Here is a 22,985-nt window from a genome sequence, read left to right as displayed (position 1 = left end):
ATCGGGGACCTGCAAGAGTGCTTCAACGTCTTAAATAAATATCAGATTAAGCAAAATCCCCTTAAGTGTTCCTTCGGAATTGGATCAGGGAAATTCTTGGGATGTATAGTGAACTCATGAGGTATCGAAGCTAATCCCAAAAAGATCAAGGCCCTGATCGAGATGAAGTCACCAACAAAAATAAAAGATGTTCAAAGTTTAACTGGGAGGATCACCGCTTTAAGTAGATTTATTTCCTAATCAACGAACAAGTGCGTTCCATCTTTTAATCTGCTTAGGGGCAATAAGAAATTCGAGTTGATGGAAGAGTGCGAGCAGGCTTTCCAGGCTCTAAAATCTCATATGTCGTAGCCACCGATTTTATCAAAGCCGGTTGATAAGGAAACTTTGTTCATTTATTTGGCGGTCATAGAATATGTTGCTAGTGTTGTCCTAGTAAGAGAGGAGGAACATGCAAAAAAAGCTGTGTATTATATAAGATAAAGGCTAATAGGAGCAGAACTGTGATATCCGCCCATTGAGAAATTAGCCTATTGCTTGATCTTAGCCTCTAGAAAGTTGCAACCATACTTCTAAGCTCACCCCATCGCTGTACTCACCGACCAGCCACTACTGCAAGTCCTGCAGAAATCGAAAGCCACTGGTCAATTATTGAAAAGAGCAGTTGAACTTGGATAGTTTGGTATTTCTTACTTGCCACGAGCAATAGTGAAGGGACAAGCTCTAGCATACTTTGTCGCAGAGCTCACTGAGCTCCAGGACATTAAGCCGATAGAAGAGACTGAACCTACAGCCAAACTCCCTCTTGGTAGTTGTCCGTAGATGGCTCTTCCCACGTGCGCAACGCTGGAGCAGGTGTGATTTTAGTCAGGCCTGAAGGACATAGATTCCACTGCATAATCAGATTCAACTTCACAACGTTCAATAACGAAGCTGAGTACGAAGCTTTGCTCGCAGGATTAAGATCAGCCAAGGATATGAACATAAAGTCAGATGAAATCTGTAGTGGCTCCCAATTAGTGGTTAATCAAATTACTTGAGAATATGAAGCCCGGGGTCTGAAGATGGTTGCTTATTTGAGCAAGGCAAAGGACTTGTTGGCACAATTTGAAAAATATACTCTCCAGCAAGTACCTCATGACTAGAACTCAGACATTGATGCTTTGGCCAAGTTAGCAAGTGCAGAGGATGCTGACACCTTGAATATAATGCATGTTGAACATTTATCCGCACCAAGCATCCAAACAGAAGAAACCACCCTGGTAATCCAAGCATCAGACACATGGATGGCACCTTTCATTGAATACTTAGAACATGGAGTATTGCCATCGGACAGAAACAAAGCCAGAGCCCTCCAAAGGCAATCGGCTCGGTTCATCCTGTTTGATGGAGCGTTATATAGAAGAGGTTACTCAATGCCACTCCTAAGGTGTATATCAAAAGAAAAGGCCAAAGAATTAATGCGAGAAGTACATGAAGGTTTCTGCGGGGATCATGCTAGGGGGCAAAGTTTATCCAAAAAGATCCTAAGGCAAGGATAGTTCTGGCCAACAATGAATGAAGACTCTATAGATTTTGTTCAAAAGCATGACAAGTTCCAAAGATTCTCCAAGATACTGCGAGCAACCCCTAATGAACTAAAACTGATGCAAAGCTCATGGCCATTCGCAGTGTGGGGGATAGATTTGATCGGGTCTTTGCCCACAGGAAAAGGCAACGTCAAGTATGTCGTGGTTGCTGTTGATTACTACACAAAGTGGGCTCAAGCTGAGTTTCTTACAACGATAACAACCAAGAAGGTTCTAGATTTTGTGGTCAATAACATTGTGTGTCCCTGTGGGTTGCCAAGAAAAATTGTCTCAGACAATGGCACACAGTTTGATTGTTATCTGTTCACCGATTTTTGCAAAAGGCATGGGATTATCAAGAGTTTTTCTTCAGTAGCTCATCCACAGGAAAATGGACAGGTTGAAGCTTTAAATAAGACACTAAAGGATACACTAAAGAAAATGCTCGAAGAAGCAAAGGGGGCATGGCCAGAACAGTTACCTGAAGTCCTTTGGTCGTATAGAACATCCCACCGAACAACAATAGGCCATACTCCATTTTCCTTGGCCTATGGGTATGAAGCTATGTTTCTTGTTGAATTAGATCCGCCATCGCATTGAAGGTTGGCATACAATCAAGACCTTAATAGTCAGTTATTGATGGAATCTTTGGATTTGGTCGATGAAAGGCGTGAGCAAGCTCAACTCCGAGTAGCACCTTACCAGCAAAAGGTCGCTCAGCATTTCAACTCTAAAGTACGTGAAAGAAGATTTAATGTGGGAGATTTAGTACTTCGAAGAGTTTTCCTCAACACCCGCGATCAAGATGTTGAGTGCTCGGACCTAACTGGGAAGGGCCATACCAAATCGAAGAAGTCCTTCAACCAGGTACCTATAAACTTCCTCGCTTAAATGGAGATCTCATTCCTCGTTATTGGAATGGAGAACACTTACGCAAGTATTATTAATAAACAATTCTTTTTAAAGAATTGGCTTGTATTAATTTCACTTTTCACAAGTTTATGAACAAGGGTTAGTCACCCATATGACTAATCGCTTATAAGTGTAAGATCAAATTTTTTATCACTTGTATAGACACGATTGTCCATTAATTACGAGAAGTAAAAGGAACTGTGCACTGCTAGTTATTCTTGCCAATTATTGTATTTATTACAAGTATTTGCTCATTACATGTGGTGTTTGGCTATATTATCATTTTTATACGTATTTATTACGAGTAGTAATGTTCGAATAGGTCTTGGTCAAGGCAAGTGACCGAGGACCTTAAGCTCCTCAATCCCTTGGGGGGCATATAAGGCACTAAGTAAGCAAAGCATATCAACAAGTATATGTAAACAAACGAGCAAAATAAGGGAAATCATGCTACGGTACTTAGAGTATTGTTCAAAATTTTGTTTAAATTTTGTTAAATCAAAACAAAGTGCTATGCTAAGTTCGGTCATGCGAACAGATGTTATAATAAAGTGCAAATATTATAATATCAAAAGTAAAATCCTTTACACGAGCAGTTTCTCCTCGGATGTAAATGTTAATTAAAAGAAAAAGCTGCCCGCGCAGCAAAAAATTGTCTTGACATCACGAACTGTAATTCGTGTGTCCTACGTTACAAATTAAAATTAAAAAAAAAAGTTAAAATTATGAAGCAGCAGAAGGATCCTGCTGAGGCTGTTATGGCTGCTGGTTGACTGTGGCCCCAACATCTTCATTGACGCCCTCAATGCCTGTTGCCAAAGATATCTCAGGGGTTCCTCAACCTTCTCCCCCCTCTTCCAGGAGAGCAGTACACTTCACCAACTCAGCCTGCCTTATATGGTCTGGTAGATAGGTAAAGTCCGCCTTGGGGTTGCTTTTCCAGAACATATAGTAGCACTGGAACGCCGCTACCTTATACTTCTCTAGGTTGTGGGTGTTGGTCTCCTCAAGGCCGACAGTCTCTTTCTAGCTGATCTCCAAGTCTGCTTGAAGTTTGTTGGCTTCTGGATAGTTTACCAGTGAGGCCTCCTTATACTTCTCCTTGGAGGCAATGATTCTGTCAACTGATTCCTCCTTGAGCTTGGCGATTTTAGCCTTAGTTGTTCGCAACTCCTCAGCATGCTTGTCGTCGACCACCTTGTGCTTCTCGGCGAGCCTTTCCTCAAACACCTTGATCTCTTCAGCATGCTTGGCGACCATCTCTTCCGAGCGGCGCCAACCGGTACTCACAGTCAGAATCCCCTGCAATCAGAGAAAAAATACAAAAGTTGTTAGTATTAATAAAAGAGATAAACAATCAAACAGCAGTGAAAGTGGTGACTTACAGTGAGTAGTTCATTCAACGTGCGACTAAATATCTGGTCGACCGACATGGTGGGAGCGCAGCTGATGGATTCCAAACTACGCCGGTGTTTGGACAGTCTCTTCAACCTGTCGCTGGCCAAAGATCAGGCAGAGTTTTATTTGGTCGGCGGGAGCTAGAGGATTCTGGTCGACCGGACCTAGAGGAGGAGTCGTCTCTTTTGATGGAGTTGGTACGGAGGGTCCTCTGTCCGAGGCCTTTTTGCAGAAGGGTCACTGTAGCCTTCTCCAGGCGAACGACGGTTCAATTTTTTCCTATTCGCAGGAGTTGTAGTAATGGGATTTGTGTACAAATCGAATGCATCCTCGGCAGGCATGTCTACAGAAAGAAAGATACGATCAGTGAGGGCAAGTTGTCATGCAAAAAAGACAAGGAAATAGAGAGAAAAGAAATTATAAGTAAAATACCCAAGCTACAACTACTAGTCGTTACATTATCTAATGTACTACTACTACACTCACTCTCTGCATTGAAGAAGTATAAATTTAAACTAGTCGTGTATTTAAAGTTGCCGTCCCTGTCAAATAAATGACAGGGAATGGGCAAACCGTTTAAGAGTGAGAAGTCAGTACCATTCTCTTCTGAGGACTGAAGTATGGGCTCGGGGTGTGCAGGAAGTTTCTACTTGCCTTTCCCATGTTAGGCAGGGACAGCAGCTGCTCGCGGAGTGCTGGAAGGTTCCCTGATGGTCACTCTTGTAGCCCTCCTCCTTGGGGGTTGTGACACATCCTGGTGCTGCTCGGGAACTTCTCCCCCTGTAGCATTTCCCGCTGTCGATTCCCTCACATCCTGGTGAGTTGCAAGAAGGCCGACCAGCCTTTCGTTGTTCTCCGTGACCAGCTCTTTGACACTCTTTTCAATGTCTATCATGTTGTCCAGGGCTGCTGCCCTTATCACCATTTCTGGAGTGGGGTCTGGTCGATGCCATGGACCTAAATGACACCGAAGTTTTAAAGAATGTATAGAAAAGCTAAAAGAAACCAAATGACTAGTAAGTAAATGATTTACCTCCTTCATTGAAGGCCAGGTTATTGGCGACCAGGTCTACTGTTAGGAAGTACTCCTGGAAGTATTTCCCCACATTGGACTTGTGGGTAGTGTTACTTAGGAAGGTTCGACCAATTTTTGATGGTAGAAATGGAAGAACCTTGTGTTTGGGGTAAGACTTAAGATCAAACAAATAGTTGATCTCATGTGGCATAGGTACGTACCACTTCTTGTGGTTGTAAAGGATATAAATGGCAGAAGGTACCCTATATCCATTGGGAGAGATTTGGAAAGGGGCGACCTCAAAATAATTGGCCACCCCCTGGAAGAACGGATGCAGAGGCAAGGTTTCCCCTGCCTCGATGTGATACCTCGACCAGGCGGTAAAGGCGCCCCTAGGCAGGTTTGCCCGCTGGTTGGGTGAAGGCTTGATAAGGATTATCCTAGGAAGGACGTACTTCTTGAGATAACTGCCTACCATCGTAGTTGTAATGATGCTAGAAGGTGCTATATACCATTCGACCTCTGGCCTAAGGACGTCGCGAGATTGGCTTGCAATTTTTGCGGTAAAGTATTTACAGGTTAAGGGTTGGTTAGAAGAGTTTCAGCACGTGGGGCAGGTTGAGGATCAGAAGGCTGGGTTGTTTTAATTTTTCTTTGAGGAATGGACTTTACACGACCCATATTTGTTGGGCTGGTCGGAGGTCTGTTTGTGGGGTTGTGTTGAGAAAAAGGAATTTCTAAGAATTGCAACGATGGCTGTTCTTGATCTTTGAACAATAGTGCGAGCAAGTGTCGTCGATTGGCCTCTCACCTCCCCATGAGTCGTGCATGAAAATCTGCGAACACAGAAGTGGAGATGAGAATCTACGACCAATAGGAAAAAGGAGTGGATATGCTGGGATAACGTTGCTCGTGTATAAAAGTTAAGCTTTTATACGACCAGCAACATTCTAACGTAAACACTAAATAGCATGCGAACATTTTGGAAAGTGGATTAAAAAGCAAAAGTAAAAAGTTTTTCGAGGAAAACTTTTCGACTCTGAAAAAGGGCGAGAAATACCCAGTTTTTTCTAAGTGCCTAAAAATCAAATTTTTACTTCGATTTTGCACCCTAAATCATTAATCCCAATGCCCAAGAAAATTCTTAAAACTCATTTAGTGTTCTTTCCTTATCCTATCATATTAATACCTATAAGCCTGATTACCCCAAATCATTTTTTCAAGAACAGTCAGAAACTCAGATGCCAACAAGTCAGAAAACTCAAGGGACAACTATTGCATGGCATCTCAGAGACAAAATAGCTCAAGAAACTTAGATAAAAATTGATACAAATTTACGAGCATTGATTCGAGTAGCTGGACAGATACTCCACGGATCACCGAAGTCGTCTGAGTTTCTGGGTTCTTCGTGCTTCGTTCTTCAGTTTTCTTGAGAAAAAAAATAGGAAAGTAAAAAGTAAAGTGAAATTGAAGGATTATTTATATTGATTGAGGTGCGGTTAATAAGGTAATGATGGGGGATTATTTTTTGAGGTGTGGAAAAATGTGTTAACCATCAAATTTCTTTTTGGGAAACTGCAATGACATGATTGGTTACCTTTTTCGAAAAGGCATTGACAGGTCATGCGGAAGGTCGATCGTTTAAGTTTACTTTATGAGGGTCGCAATAAAATAAACTTGGGGGGCAAATGTTTACCCAAAAACAAATTACTTGATGATGTGGTAGGATTAATCTACACGTGGGATGCATGTGGCAGTTTTAAGTGAGCATATCTTGCTCGGCCATCGACCAAGAGATCATTGGCTTATCAAGTATAATAATTATGGGTGACCAGCCTGGTCACATATACTCAGTTATTTCCTTCAAATATGTAATCTTGTAATTACGTATTAATTGTAATTTTCATTACTATTCAGATATGCATGTATTAACTATAATTAAGGCCCATTGGGCCATGTTGACCTCCTTGAGCCTATAAATAAGAATTAAAGGGCTCATGAGAGGGGACTTTTGGACTTTCGATCGAACATCTGGCTTGAGAACGCTTGAGCTGAGAGATTCTAGGAGAGAAAAAGAATGTTGTTATCCATCACAATTGTATTTATCTGAGATTTAGTGAAACTCGTGAACCCTAGTTCATTGATCACTGTTCTTGGAATACTACATCAATAAGAACACTAAGTGGATGTAGGTTATTACCATTCTATTGGGGCCGAACCATTATAAATTGTTTGTGTCGTTTATCTTTTTTGACTGTATTTCTTCTCATTTTCATCTTATTTTATACAGTTTATCTGACTCCGTGTCGTTGTCTAATTTTTAGGGTCAAGAAAATCTGATTCATGAAAAAGAAGTTTGGCTTGAGAATAACACAGTCGGAGGCCTTCCTTAGGGGGACACAGGCAATGGTGCCGCGAGGCCCTCTCCATGCTACCTCGGTGCTAACTAATAATGGAGACCATGGGACTTATTGTCATAACTCCCTCTCCCACTCACTATTTGAAATATATTTTTTCTCAAAACATCCTACGCTTTCAATTGGTTTGTAAAAATAAAGTGATCTATTTTTACCAAATGATATTCTAGTAATTACTAATCAAATTAAGCAAAATTAAAATTATAGAACTATGCCCTAATAAATAAAATTTCAATTTTCTATAATTTCTAGGAATATCATTTATTATTTAATAAAATAATTTTATTAAATACTAGAAATTAAACAACTTTTAAGATCTATTTCCACTCTTGAACTAGTTAAAACTACATTTATTATTATATGGTCTATCACATAAAGCATATAATCACAAAGGACAATCCTAAGGCATATTTCTACTCATATGAGATGCATGCTAATTTTAAATACTGTGTGGGTAATATATATGGCATGTCAAAAATGCATGATAAAGTATTAAAAAATTTAATCACATTCAAACATTTAAATAAATAAATACGGGATGGGTGTCTTGGTTATTTCTAGAAAAATTGCAAAAATATACACAAAAATGTAAGAAACTAAACAAGACCTCAAGAGAACACAATCTTCAAATTTGGGCCTTCACAAGTAGTCTTAATCCATTAAGCCATTTATCCATTTAATTTTGAATTAAAATAACTTTTAATTATCTTAAACAAATTCTAAGACTAATTAACTTGGGCTTTCATGCCCAATAAGTTATTTGGCCCAGTTTTGAAATTGGGCTCAAACAATTAATTCAAAATAAAATAATTTTTTATTATGGGCTAAAATTAATTTGGCCCATAATTTAAATGGATAACTTAGATGCAAGCACTAGGGTTTGAAAACCCTAGGGGCGGCTGCTGGGAGGTATGGCTGCAGCAAGTGGCTCGGCATGGGTGTGCGGGGCTGGTAGGCGCAAGGGCACCGGTTCGCACAAGGCTGGCAGCGCAATGGCGCAGGTGCTCGCAGCAGCAGCAGGCATAGGGGCGCGGGCCAGTAGGATGCGTGTGATAGCCTTAGGCTCGAGCTTCGGGGCACAGAACTCGGGGCTCGGGGCTTACATAATTTTTCAAATAATTTAATGCAAAAAGTTAAATTACAAAAAGTTCCTATGCCCCAAAATGGCTTACATTTTTCATCTAGAAATTTAAGAACAATTCCTAAATCTAAAACATCATATAATTAACGATCCTTAAGAATAAACTTTAATCATATATACATCCATCCATTCACACAAATTACAATAACATAAGAACGCATATTATGCCCACACAGTAATTAATGTATGCCGAGATTAATGACCGCCCTGGTACCAATTGTTAGGAACAAGTTTCCTAATACGCAGTGGAATAGTGGTGGGTTGGCCTAGTGTACAACAAAAAATTTGTAACATATTTAAACTACTTTTAAATATGCAGATCCATTAATATACATACATTAATCATAAGCAAGAAAAGAATAGAAAACATACCTCTTGATCCCAATAAAGTGTCCTTGCTATCTTTTCGTAATTTGAACGAACTTCCTATCCAAGCTGCTCCCAAGTACTCACACCAAGATCTTCCACAACATTCTTTACACCTCAAGAAGTGTGTGGGCACTTAGACAATAAAGGATGGTATATTTCTTATTCAACTTGACGTATTCAACACATGAGATCAAGAGAATAGGCCTGAGATTGGTTCTGTATCTTTTTCAAGAAGAGATAGAATATTATCATTCTTTTATTTTTAGAGCGAATAATAGAGTGTCATAATATAGTTCATTAGAAAATATTTAAATTTAAAAAATAAATTTGTAACTAATTTACAATTTATCTTTTAATTAATTAATTATCTCATTAATGAAAATATCAAAAACCTAACTTTTGAATTTTCCATTAATTAATTAATTAAATAAATAAATGTGAAAAATCTATCCCTGAAAAATATGTGTCTCACGCCACACACAGTCTAGGGACTGTGTGTGTCGTGTAGCACCCTATATTTTGGGATCTTTTATTTTTCCACAATAATTTAATTATTTATTCAAACTACCTTATCAGATAAAATCCAACAACTTGATAATTTATTCAGATTTTAATTAATTATCTTTTTAACTAATTATCAAATATAATTAATTATTTGAATAAATATCATTATTTTAAATTCAAATCCAATTTGAACTTATCAGATTATTATCTCCCACTCAAATAAAGATATTTAATTAATTCTACCAATTAATTTAAAGCAATTTTAAGTAATATTAATTTGGAAAATTAAATATTAATTTTATTATAATTTCCAAAATTATATATTAATTAATTTATTTAATTACAAATAATTTGTAATTAATTAATTAATCACTACTATCACATAATTGCATATTTGGTTTAAAGAACAAATTTCTTATTAAATATGTCTTTTCACCATTTTTCCCTTTATATCAACTCTTGTCTTGATTAGTGCTGATAGAGGCGCTGTGGGGACCTATGGACCAATAATTCCAAGCTCCAATAAATTTGAGATTATTAATTAATCTCTTTAATTAAATAATCTTAATTTATTAATCTCATGATTACTCCACTATAAATATGAGACTGCACACTTGTAATTATAGACATTTCATTTACTGAGTACTTTATAATAATAAAGCATCCAATGATATAATCATTACATACAAATTAACCCTCTAATAATGGTTCATAATTAATTAGGAATAAAATTACTGTTTTACCCTTTTAATTATATCTTGTTTCCTTAAGTACCATTGACTTTACTAGTGAAGGTTAATTCATAACTAAATTATGAATTTGAGCTCAATAACCTTTTCAGTCCCAAAAGTCGACCCTTAAGAGAACCATTATTCAATCTCTTACGAGAAGGTATAGATTCCATGTTTATATACTATGTCCCCAGCCATTTACTTTAATGAGTTCCCAAAACAAAAGTTTCTAGCCCGATCATTCTGACAGACCCTAACGAGTGAATCAAAGAACTCATATAACATAAACAAGAGTTCATAGTAACTTCAGGATTAAGATCTATTTGTATATGATCATCAGTTGATATATTTAATTAATACTTCAAAACAATTTTTAACTAAGTATTAATGAACATATCGGGTCTAGCTCTATATATTCTCTAATATATAAAGTACCCTAACTAAAGTGTCCTACTACACTAGTAATCCGGATCTAGATCACATGTATTCAAAATATTAGTGGACCGTACTTGCAGTAATTAATCTAAAGATTCCATAACTTTATTTTACTGCGAACTATTCAAGTTCATTTATCTCAAACGCAATCCTCTCGTACCAATACATGGTTGAGATGACATATATGAACTCAGGAATTTTTTCTGATATTTACTTAATATTATCACAGAATAATATAGTCCATAAAATATATGCATAACAAATTCAATTTATTTATTTATTTTTTAAAAAACAATGTCTACTACATATGCTTTCAGGGCATAATTCCCAACAATAAGAAGGTCTTCATAGGCGAGGCATGGGTCGTATATGACGAGGCAAGGCGCCATTCGCGGGTCTTCATCCCAGCAGGAAGTGAGGTCTCGCATGGACCGTTAAGCGTAAGGCATGGCGTCTCACATAGCGAGGCTTATGGGCCTACGGCGAGGCATGCCTTTGGCTAGGGATGCTTTGGCAAATGGCATATGACACTAAGCAGGAGCGACATCACGGTAGATAGGCGAGATGGGTGAGATGGGCCTTACTAGGCAAGGCCCTTGTGTCTAGGTAGATGGGCAAGGCAAGTGTGCAAGGCGCCTCCCGACTAGCCAAGGCACGATGACCTCGCAAGGCACCTATGGGACGCGAGACGCAGGGGCATGGCCAAGGCAGTGTCCGCGAGACCCTAGCGTGAGATGCTGGGGCGTGGCCGAGGTGGTGTCTACGAGATCCTAGGTCGAGACGTAGGGGCATGGCCAAGGCAGTGTCCGCAAGACCCTGGTGCAAGACGCAGGGGCGTAGCTGAGGCGGTGTCCGTGAGGCCCCGGCGCGAGACGCAGGGGTGTGGCCGAGGCAGTGTCCGCGAGGCCCTAGCGCGAGACGCAGGGGCATGGCTGAGGCATTGTCCGCGAGGCCCTGGCGCAAGACGCATGGGTATGGCCAAGGCAATGTCCGCGAGGCCCTAGTGTGAGACACGAGAGCTTGGCCGAGGCAGTGTCCGTGAGACCCTGGCTTGAGACGCAGGGGCGTGAGATCTATTTCCATCCCAAGCCTATACTCCGAGGGCCACGAGGTGAGGGTCTCGTTCAAGAGGAATTTTGGTATTCTCAATTCTGTAGTGGTGTTCCAGGTCCTGTGAGTTGGGATAGCATTCCATTCTCTAATAGATGATCCTTGATTAGTGGTGTTCCAGGTGCTGTGAGTTGGGATAGCATTCCATTCTCCAATAGATGATCCTTGATCACAAATCAAGGTATCCACCTTATAGATCTAATCGAAGAGTTATAAAAATTTTCTCTAACAACTTTTCAGCTTCTACATTCAATTCTTTGAACATTTAAAAGTATTAGATTTCATTTTCGTTATGTATAAATATACGTTTCTTGAATAATCGTCAATAAAGGTACAGAGTATACTTATCCTCCTCTTTCTTGTACAATGAAAGGATTACAGATGTCACTATGTACTAGATAAAGTTTTTCTTTGGCTCTTTTGTCCTTTGCAAAGCAAGGTCTCTTAGTCATTTATCTTTCTAGATAGCATAGGCGAATCAGAAAAGCGTTAATTGTTATCACTCTTGAAGGACTATCCTTTGCCCACTAGTTTATCCTATCAAGATTGATATGTACTAACATAAGATACCAATTATATGTGTCGTTACATTGAGAAACCTTAGGTCATTTGTTTGATCGAGGATTAGCTACTTAAATAATTCCAAATTATTTATCGATTGTTCATTAGAGTTTTAGAGACACAAGCTATTTGATATTTTTTATGATAATATAATTATATTATTCTCTTAAATAATATTCTTATTATTCATAAAACAAACATCAAAATTTTGTCCAATATAATGTAAAAACCCGACTAACTAAAAGACCTCGAATCTTTAAAATCTTCAAGACATACTACTATCTTTTTGATATATACATAAAATAATAGAACTTTAATATAGAAAATCCAAAATACGGGATCCCGTTGTTATTACATAAAATCATAAAGAAAAGAAAACTTTAATTAAATGTTCAAAATTAAATGCGGAAATCATAAATAAATAAATAAAAGACTCAAATGTCAATGTCATCCTCGATCGATTCCATCGATCCATTTCTTTAGTCCTCTCCCAATACACATACCAAAGCCACCTAGGATCTGTCTCGCCTTCCATGTTCATTTGCTTGCACTATCTAAATAAAAAGGAATGAGCCTAATGCCTAGTAAGGAAAAACTACTAAAGCATAACATAAGACGTAAAAACATAAACCATAAAACATAAGACTACAATATTGATGGGCATTAACTCATTATCGTAGTATATGATAGAAACCATCTAGGACCTCTTTCTACTATTTAGAGGTAGGTTTAAACACAACTATAGTCTACGATAATGATAAAAATCTCGGGATTTGCTTATTTGCTATCTAAGCAACCATATTTCCCAAGCAACTACATACATAAAAAAACATACATACATACATACACAAAGCACATAGCATATATTCATAGCACATAACATCTATGCTATTTTCCTTACCAAAACCCTAGTGTTTCTCTCTAGAACAAAATACATACATACATACATACATACCTACCTACATACATACCTACCTACATACATACATACATACATACATACATACATACATACATACATACATACATATATACATACATACATACATACATACATACATACATACATATTCATAGCACATAAAATGTAGCTTATTTTCCTTACCAAAACCATAGTGTTTCTCTCTAGAACAAAATTAGTAGCTTGGAGGCTCTGAGAAGTGTTTGAAAGATGATGCAAATGGCTGAGTGAAGGGACCTATTTATAGAGTTCAAGGAGTGAAACTAACTCCCATTAAAATGAATAAATAAATGAATAAAATGGAGTTTTCTACTCAACAGATGCCCAGAACTCGGTCAAAATTGTTCAAGAGCAAGACCTAGTTGTTGAGGGTTGTTTCTAGCTCAGATTCCATGGAGTTTCAAAAATGGCTGAGGGAGCCGATATATCGTGCCCTATAGGTGATATATCGTTTGCCCCATAATCTCGAGGTTGTGTGGTTTCATTTGTGCGAAGTCGACCTGTTTTCCGTATCATCATAGGCGATATATCGACCCCTATAGATGCGGTATATTGCCTTACACTAATATATTAAACATGTTTTTGAACACTTTCAGCACACTTGAAGTTGTTTAAACCACTTTGACTGAGTAATACGAGATTCTAACATCTGAGGGAATGTTCTAGACTTCCTAGGTTTATCCTTGATTAATTTATTGATCTAAAATCTTTAAATCCTTAAAAACATACATGTGACAAATGTCACATCCTTAATTATTCTATCTAAACCTTAGGTTATAATAAATAATATTTCTAGGACCAGCTTCAATAATCAAACCTTATGATAAAAGTAATATTTCTAAACTATAAGTTAAACTTACAAAATCAATAACTATCTCTTTGAGTTTCCAAATAAATTCTGGCTTGAACCAATAACCACGATAACTACTATACTACAACACAAGCTACTACCATCTAACTAAGTAAAATTCTGAGATGCTCCAATTTTCCCCTACTTAAAAGAACATTGTCCTCAAAATTTACTTACCAAACAATTCCAAATACTGTGCTCGGATGTCTTCCTCCAACTCCCACGTTGCCTCTTATTTTGTGCTATTGCTCCATAAGACCTTGACTATCATAATACTCTTAGACCATAATTTCTTTATCCCCTTCTATAGGATGCCAACCGGTCGTTCCTCATAACTCAGGTCTTTCTGATGTGCTAACGTATCGTACTTAAGAACGTGGGATGGATCTGACAAATATCTATAAAGCATTGAGATGTGAAACAGATTGTGGCTATCTACAAGAGCTGGCGGTAGGGCTAATCTATATGCTACTAGTCCCACCTTTTCCAATATCTCTAAAGGACCTATATACCGGGGACTAAGTTTGCCATTCTTCCCAAACTGCTTCACTCCTTTCATAAGAGATATTCTTAAGAAGATTTGATCTCTGGCCTTAAATTTCACATATCGTTGCTTAGCATCCGCATAACTCTTTTGTCGACTCTAAGCAGCAAGCATACGCTTTCTAATCAGTTCCACTACATCTTAAGCCTCTCTAACAGCCTCAGGTCCAAGAAGTTGTTTTTCTCCTACCTCGTCCCAATGTAACGGCGACCGGCACTTCCTTCAATAAAGTAGCTCATAGGGCGCCATACCTATTGTTGTCTTGTAGCTATTATTGTAGGAAAACTCTATAAGTGGAAAAATACTTACTCCACTATTCTCAGAAGTCTAGTACACAAGCGCGCAACGTATCTTCTAAAATCTGTATGGTACGCTCGAACTGTCTATTGGTCTGAGGATGAAATATCATACTGAGACTTAGCTTGGTACCCATGGCTTGCTGCAAGCTTTCCCAAAATCTCGATGTGAACACCAATCCTCTATCGTATACTATGATCTTAGGGATTCCATGCAGTCGTACAATTTCTTAAACATAAATTTCTGCGTACTGGTCTACAGTGTACGTAGTCTTGATAGGCAAGAATTGAGCTGACTTTGTGAGTTTATCCACCATAACCCAAGGTGAGTTGTGTGGCTTACTTGTTCGTGGTAATCCTGTCACAAAATCCATGGCTATGTCTTCCCACTTCCATTTTGGAATACTAAGCAATTGTAATAAGCCTACGGGTCGCTGATGTTCTGCCTTTACTTGCTAGCATATTAGGTATTTGGACACATATTCTACTACGTCTTTCTTAATTCCCGACCACCAATATAGTGCCTTAAGTCATGAATCATCTTTGTAGTCCCCGAGTGAACTAAGTATAGGGTAGTGTATGCCTCTTCTAATATCTTCTTCTTAATCCCATGGTCATTCGACACGCATACCCGACCTTTATCTATCAAGAACCCCTGTCTTGACATAGAAAATCTGTAGTCTTGCCTTCTTTGATTGCAGCTATATGTGATAGTAGTGTGTCATCATGCTATTCCTTGATCCGTATTTCATCTAGTAAACTTGACTGGATGGATATGTTATCCAGCTGACCCATGACTATAAGCGACTTTTCAATTCCGGATAATGCTACTATATTTTCGTTAGTCTTCCGACTTAATGCATCTTTGAGTACATTTTCCTTTCCCGGGTGGGTAGGATTTCACAATCATAGTCCTTTACTAGTTCCAACCACCTGTGCTGCCTCATGTTCAGCTCCTTTTGCGTGAAGAAATATTTTAAGCTTTTGTGGTTCGTATAAATCTCACACTGTTCTCCATAAAGATAGTGGCACCAGATTTTTAATGTGAAGACCACTGCTGCCAACTCCATATCATGTGTTTGATAGCATTGCTCATATTCCTTCAACTATCTTGAGGTGTAGGCTATCACCTTGTCATTTTGCATCAGCACACAACCCAACCCTTGCTTCGATGCATCACAATATACTACAAACTTGTCATTGAGTGTCAGTACGCAAAGAACTGGTGTTGAACATAATTTATCTTTGAGCAACTGGAAGCATTCTAGACATTTATCTGTCCAGATGAACTTTTCCTATTTCCGGGTCAGGTTGGTAAGCGGAGTGGCTATCTTAGAAAATCCTTCTACAAATCTCTGATAATAGCTTGCTAGTCCAAGAAAACTTCAAACTTCTGAGGCTTTCTTAGGTCTTGGCCAATCCTTCACAGCCTCTACCTTAGTTGGGTCTACTGCGACTCCATCCTAGGATACTATGTGGCCGAGCAACGCTACTAGTGATAGCCAAAATTCACATGTCTTGAACTTGGCATAAAGTTGGTGCTCCTTTAGTCGCAGCATGGTCAGTCTTAAATGTTCCTCATGCTCGGATTTGTCCTTAGAGTATACCAATATATCATCAACGAACACAATGACGAATTAATCCAAGAAATCCTTGAAGACCCGATTCATTAAGTCCATAATTGTGGCTGGAGCGTAGATAAGACCAAAAGACATAACTTGAAACCCGTAATGTCCGTATCAAGTCCTAAAAGTATTCATTGATATATCTTCTTCTCTTACCTTGAGCTGGTGATAACCGGACCGTAGATCAATCTTGGAAAATACAGTCACTCCTTGGAGTTTATCAAATAAGTCGTCGATCCGAGGTAATAGGTACTTGTTCTTAATTGTCACCTTGTTTAGCTCATTGTATTCAATACACATCCACATTCTTCCATCCTTCTTCTTCACAAATAGAACTGGTGCCCCCCATGGCGAATGGTTCGGTCTGATGAATCCTAAGTCTAAGAGATCTTGTAACTGTGTTTTCAACTCCTGGAGTTTCATAGGTGCCATCTGGTATGGTGCCTTTGAGATAGGCTTGGTTTTTGGTACGAGTTCGATTATGAAGTCAATTTCCAGAGTAGGGGGTATCCTTCGTAAGTCTCTGGAAATATCTCTGAAAATTCCATCATAATGCGGACGTCTTCAACCCTTAATGGTGCTTCTTGTGCCACATTCGTGACACTTGCTAAGAATGTGTGACATCCTTTCTCTATCATCCTTTGTGCTTTGAGAGGTGAGATAAGCGGTGTCTGTAGTTTTGAAACCTTTCCCATAAAACATAGTTTCTGACCCTTAGGGGTTTCGAACGTCACTTGTTTGCGTCTATAGTCAATTGGTGTGCCATGTCTTGCTAGCCAGTCCATGCCCAGTATTATGTCGAAGTCCTTGATCTCTTGATCTATCAGGTATCCTTCTAGCTCCGTGCCCTTGACTTTGATCGGTTGTAACGCCCTGGCTACCCTAGAATAGTTACGGTGAACCAGAGATTTGACCCGCTACCCGAGTCCTTTGGTTAAAAACGTGATCTAGGTGTCATTAACAGGTTAAGGTGTAAAACCAGTAAAAAGGAAAGGGCACTTTTCATTAAGTAAATAAACTGCTCATGAGCCATTTAAAATGTTTACAAGTAGTTCAATTTACAAAAGAGTTGCTACAGTTCCGACTATACAATCTCTGCCGGCCTAAGCGGCAAAAATAGGGTAAACCCCTAGTCCCTCTGAGAACTCCTTGACCGTGGCGGTCAAGCGGCCCTGTATGTACATCACATTGCCCAAGCTCTCCACTCAGGATTGGCCAAGCTTTTCCTTCCCTTTACCTACACCACATAGCACCCGTGAGCCAAGGCCCAGCAAGAAAACATAGCAAGACATGATGTAATATCAACAACGTTCATAATAACCATCCAGGACTATCAGTCCAACAAATAGGTGACAATAGCCAAAAGTCACAATGATGAGCATCGCTCCCTCTAGCCATGTGACGATAGGGTCACCAGGGCTTAACTGAGAAGTGAATCATTCATAAGTTGTTTAGGACAGGTGTATGGTGATTAGTCACCAACATAACCTTCCACACGACTCTGGAGTCGAAACTATGGACAACGTCCCTTAGCCATGTGACAAACAGTCACCGGGGTCATATACCTTGGCTATATTCATCTGGTTGTAAGCTAGGCAAGCGCTTATAAGTTTCTCGACCCTAGGGTTGGTCTGGCATCAATGCTATAGAGCCATTCAATGCATGCTTCTCGACTTTAGAGTCGGTCCCTGACTAGTCAGTGTCTCAAATAGGTAAACAACGTTCAATAGCATTTAATATGCTATCCATGTCCACATATATCAACCAACATGCCTCAAGTATCAATCCACGCATGTCATATACCTATACAGGGTGCAACTGTACTCAAACACCGTTTTCTTACCTCTGGTTCGAGTGAGTATTATAATATGAACGACCCCTGAGAACGATCAACCTTTAAATTCCTCGACGGTCACCTGGTCATAACCAAAATATAGGATTCATCAATAAAAATGATAACTGAGGGTTCCCAACCAAATCCCAGCCCCCGAGACCTCAAATACTACCCAACCGGGTACTAGGTCCAACTCCGAGGCCTATGGTTTGAATCCCTAAACTAAAAACCACTTTTTAGCAAATTTGGCCTTAAGGGTCGCGGCCCTCCCTGCTGTGCCGCGGCGCGCCCCCCTGACAGGGAAGCTCCCCATCTGCCAGGCGCCAAGGGCCGCGGCGCTCCCCTGCTGCGCCGCGGTGCTCAGCCCAGAATGGCTAAGTCGGCCACACGAACCAGTTTTTCTCCCTGAGTTCTTTCCTCTCAAACCAGCCTCTCAAACCATCATAAAACCTCCTCCAAACATGTAATTGAACCCCCAAACAACACCCTTAACTTACCTACAACAAACCCCAATCAAAACAACATAAAAACTCCCTTTAATCCTCACTCCCCACATCAAAATCCATGAGTTAAAATCCCAAATGAAAACAGAGCATGTAAAAAAAACCAGTGGCTAGAACTCACCTTAGAACTGATTTTGGACCTCCCACACAAGCTAAAACAAGTCTCCAATCCAACCCTTAAGTTCCTCTAGCTTGAATTATCACCAAGAACACAAAACCTTCAAAGGAGCAATGAAGAAGATGAAGCTATGGGAAGGTACGAGAAGAGAAAATAGAACCCCTGTTTTACTCTGTTTAATCTACAGCCTTCTAAGTCTCTTAGTCACATATATCCTTCCAAAAAGACCAAAATACCCCTTATGTCATCTTAAGTCTCCAAAGCCACCCCAAGGGAAAAATTGGTACATTCCGCTAAACCTGTTAATTATAATTAACGCTTCCCAATTCCCGCTAATCTCAATATCCTCAAACGCCAATATTTCATATCCCGTTACCCTAAAATCCCCGGTAACGCTATAACCACTAATATCACCCCGAGCCCCGAGCTCAAACCTGTTATGACCAAACCGATAATCACGTTTAACGATCGTCTCATGTCGGAATACTCGAACCAATCCACATTATAATGTGGTCTCACAATATATCATTATCAGACAAACAAGTATTCAATTATACCCTCCACGGGCCAAATTGCCAAAATACCCCTGTAAACAAATGTGGACTCACATGCATGCATTTAACATCGTATTATAATATAATTCTCATAAACATGCATAAACACATTTAATGGCATAATTAAAGAGTTATGGCCCTCCCGGCCTACTAATCCAGCCATTAACCATAATAGGGAATCCGGGGCATTACATCGGTACTCCTTGTACTATTCGTGGTGATAGTATGGTTTCGCCCGAAGGTAGTTCCGTAACAAACCTAGTGCTAAATCTTTCACAGGGTTTGTCTAATTTCTCTATCATTCCTAACGAGATATATGAGTGTGTTGCTCCCGAATCAAACAATACTGAACATATATTATCGAGGATAGGAAGCTAAACTGTGACCTCTTTGTTACTAGTTTTGGCTTCTCCCTGGGTCAAGGCGAAGACTCTGGCTAGAACCATCTTGTTGTCCTTCTTTTCTTCTGTTTTGAGCTGCAGAAAATCCCTTTCCGGTGACCTTCCTGGCCACAATTGTAACAACCCTTGTTGTTTGAACGACACTCTGTAGGATGTCTTTTCTGGTACATGGAGAACTGAGGGTACTCCACATAACCCCACTTGATATTACCATTGTTAGTCCGTGCTCTTTTGTCAGTATCGGTCTTCTTATTATCAGGATGCTTTCTTTTTTGCCCATTATTGCTATGCTAGTTGTTGTTGTGGCTTTGACCATTCTGAGTCTTATTCTGCTGCTTAGGCTCTGCCTTGCTTGCCTCCTCCTTGCTAACATTTTCTTGGAGCCTTTGCACCACTATAGTTATTTCCAAAACATCGGTGTAAGAAGTTGTTCTAGGGTTTACAAGCTTAACCCCTAATTCAATCTTGGGTCTGAGTCCCCTAGTGAACTTGGTAACCCTCAAGTAGTCGTTCAAGACTAACTCTGGTGAAACTTGGCTAGCCGATCCAATTGTCGAGCGTACTCGACTACCGTCAAATTGCCTTGTTTCAGATTGTCAAACTCCTCCACCCTCGTAGCGATGATTGCTGAGTTGTAGTACTTTTTGTGAAACAACTCCACAAATCTGGCCCAAGTCATGGTGGTGATATCGTGAGTGTGTTGTACCAAATCCAATCAAATTCTGACATCCTTTTTTAGTAGGAAAGAAACGCAGGATATGCGAATCGTGTTGGCGAGGTTCACTTGTGCAAAAATCGGCTCTACAATCTTGAGCACTTCTTCAGCCTCAAAGGGGTCGGTTGTTCGTTCAAAATTTGGAGCGTGCTGCTTACGGAAATGCTGGTAGACTGGCTCTATGTACTTGGCTGGATAAGGCCCGTAGATTTCCATTGGCAACCCCTATATGGATATCCTACATTATGTTCTTGCTGGGGTACTTGAGTCGCTGGCTGAGGCTGCGGCGGAGGTTATTGTCATTGTTGCTGCAGTAATTCCTCTACTTGTTGTCGTAACTGGATAATCTCAGCGTTGTTGTCAACTAGAGGTGGTGCATTTCTATAAGCAGCAACAGTGGCAGTACATTTTCCCCTTATTCAGACTGGAGGGGCCTAATGAGTCTCATTGGCGATGCTCGGGGTATTGTCGTTTGTGCGTGTAGACCTTCGAAGCGACATCTTCAGCAAAGTTCTAACAGTCGAGAAAGACATGTTAGAACTTACCCTAATAGTTTCTAAGGCAAAAACTTAGTCTAAGAAAACATAACTTGGACCTATCAGTTATGATTTCTTATGAAAAATTATGTAAGTCATCTTTTTAAATTAGGGTGTGTTTCTATACTTAGACTATTAGATCATCTTTATTATTTTCTATGTCTCTTTCTAACCACCTTATATGACTTAATTCTCAGGCTCGAAACTTGTCATTGTTTGAAAGTTTACAATATTGAGGGAGGGCCGAGATCAGTAAAATCATTCTCACTACTATGGCCCCCTATACTCTCAATACAGAACCTGATTCATTGATTTGTATCTGCCCTCATCGAACTCAGTCATTGTTTACTGAATTTATTTCTATGTTAATTATGATTTCAAAAATTAAAAAAAAAAAAAGCAAATTCAAACATGCCATTCAAAAATAACAACTTTATTTATTTGGAAATTTTTTTTTCACTTATTAAAATAATAATTCAAAATAAATAAAGAACCAATACTAATAATAACTAGGGTAAAATTTCTAAAAATCAGGATCTTCTACATCTGACCCTTCATCTAACATATTATGAGTTATTTCCTTATAATCATCAATATCATAAGCCTCGAAACTACCATGGGCAATATTCATTAGGATATTGTTCTTTTCTTCATTGGTGAATTGAATCTCAAACCTATCGGTAAACCTTAGTATAAGAAAATAATATCTCATGGCTACCAGTAAATCGTCTTCATCATCCATAGTTTCCCATAATTATTCCAATTTTGAAAAATTACTAGGACATATTGTTCCATGGCTCTCATCATAATTTGCGTAGTGATTTGAAGGTGACCTATCTCCTTGTGAAATTTGACCAATCATTGATTGATTCTTTCTAGCACTCCTATTGTATCCCTTGGCTCTATAACCCTTTTCATTGCCTTAATGGCACGGATATCTTGATAAGTCAAAGCTCCATTCATTTTGATTGAAAACATAATGACTAGAACGTTAGATTTTAACATAAACATAATATTCATATCATAAACACTTACATTGGTGGTTAGATCTGGAGCTTTTGCGTGTGTATCAAGAACAACTTCATGCATATGAACTGTAGCTCTGGTACCAACTGTTAAGACCCAACTAACTAAAAGACCTCGAATCTTTAAAATCTTCTAAGACATACTACTATCGTTTTGATATATACATAAAATAATAGAACTTTATTATAGAAAATCCAAAATACGGGATCCCGTTGTTATTACATAAAATCATAAAGAAAATAAAACTTTAATTAAATGTTCAAAATTAAATGAGGAAATCATAAATGAATAAATAAAAGACTCAAATGTCAATGTCATCCTCGATCGATTCCATAGATCCATTTCTTTAGTCCTCTCCCAATACACATGCCAAAGCTATCTGTCTCGCCTTCCATGTTCATTTGCTTGCACTATCTAAATAAAAAGGAATGAGCCTAATGCCTAGTAAGGAAAAACTACTAAAGCATAACATAAAACATAAGCCATAAAACATAAGACTACAATATTAATGGCCATTAACTCATTATCGAAGTATGTGATAGAAACCATCTAGGTCCTCTTGCTACTATTTAGAGGTAGGTTTAAACACAACTATAGTCTACGATAATGATAAAAATCTCGGAATATGCTTATTTGGTATCTAAACAACCATATTTCCCAAGCGACTACAAACATAAAAAAAACATACATACATACATACATACACAAAGCACATAGCACATATTCATAGCACATAAAATCTAGGTTATTTTCCTTACCAAAATCCTAGTGTTTCTCTCTAGAACAAAATTAGTAGCTTGGAGGATCTGAAAGTGTTTGAAATAATATGAAAATGGCTGAGTGATTGGTCCTATTTGTAGA

This window comes from Humulus lupulus, chromosome 4 (genome assembly GCF_963169125.1).
Source record: "Humulus lupulus chromosome 4, drHumLupu1.1, whole genome shotgun sequence".
NCBI lineage: Eukaryota > Viridiplantae > Streptophyta > Magnoliopsida > Rosales > Cannabaceae > Humulus > Humulus lupulus.
The sequence above is the reverse complement of the archived record's forward strand: the minus strand, read 5'-3'. Positions refer to the sequence as shown.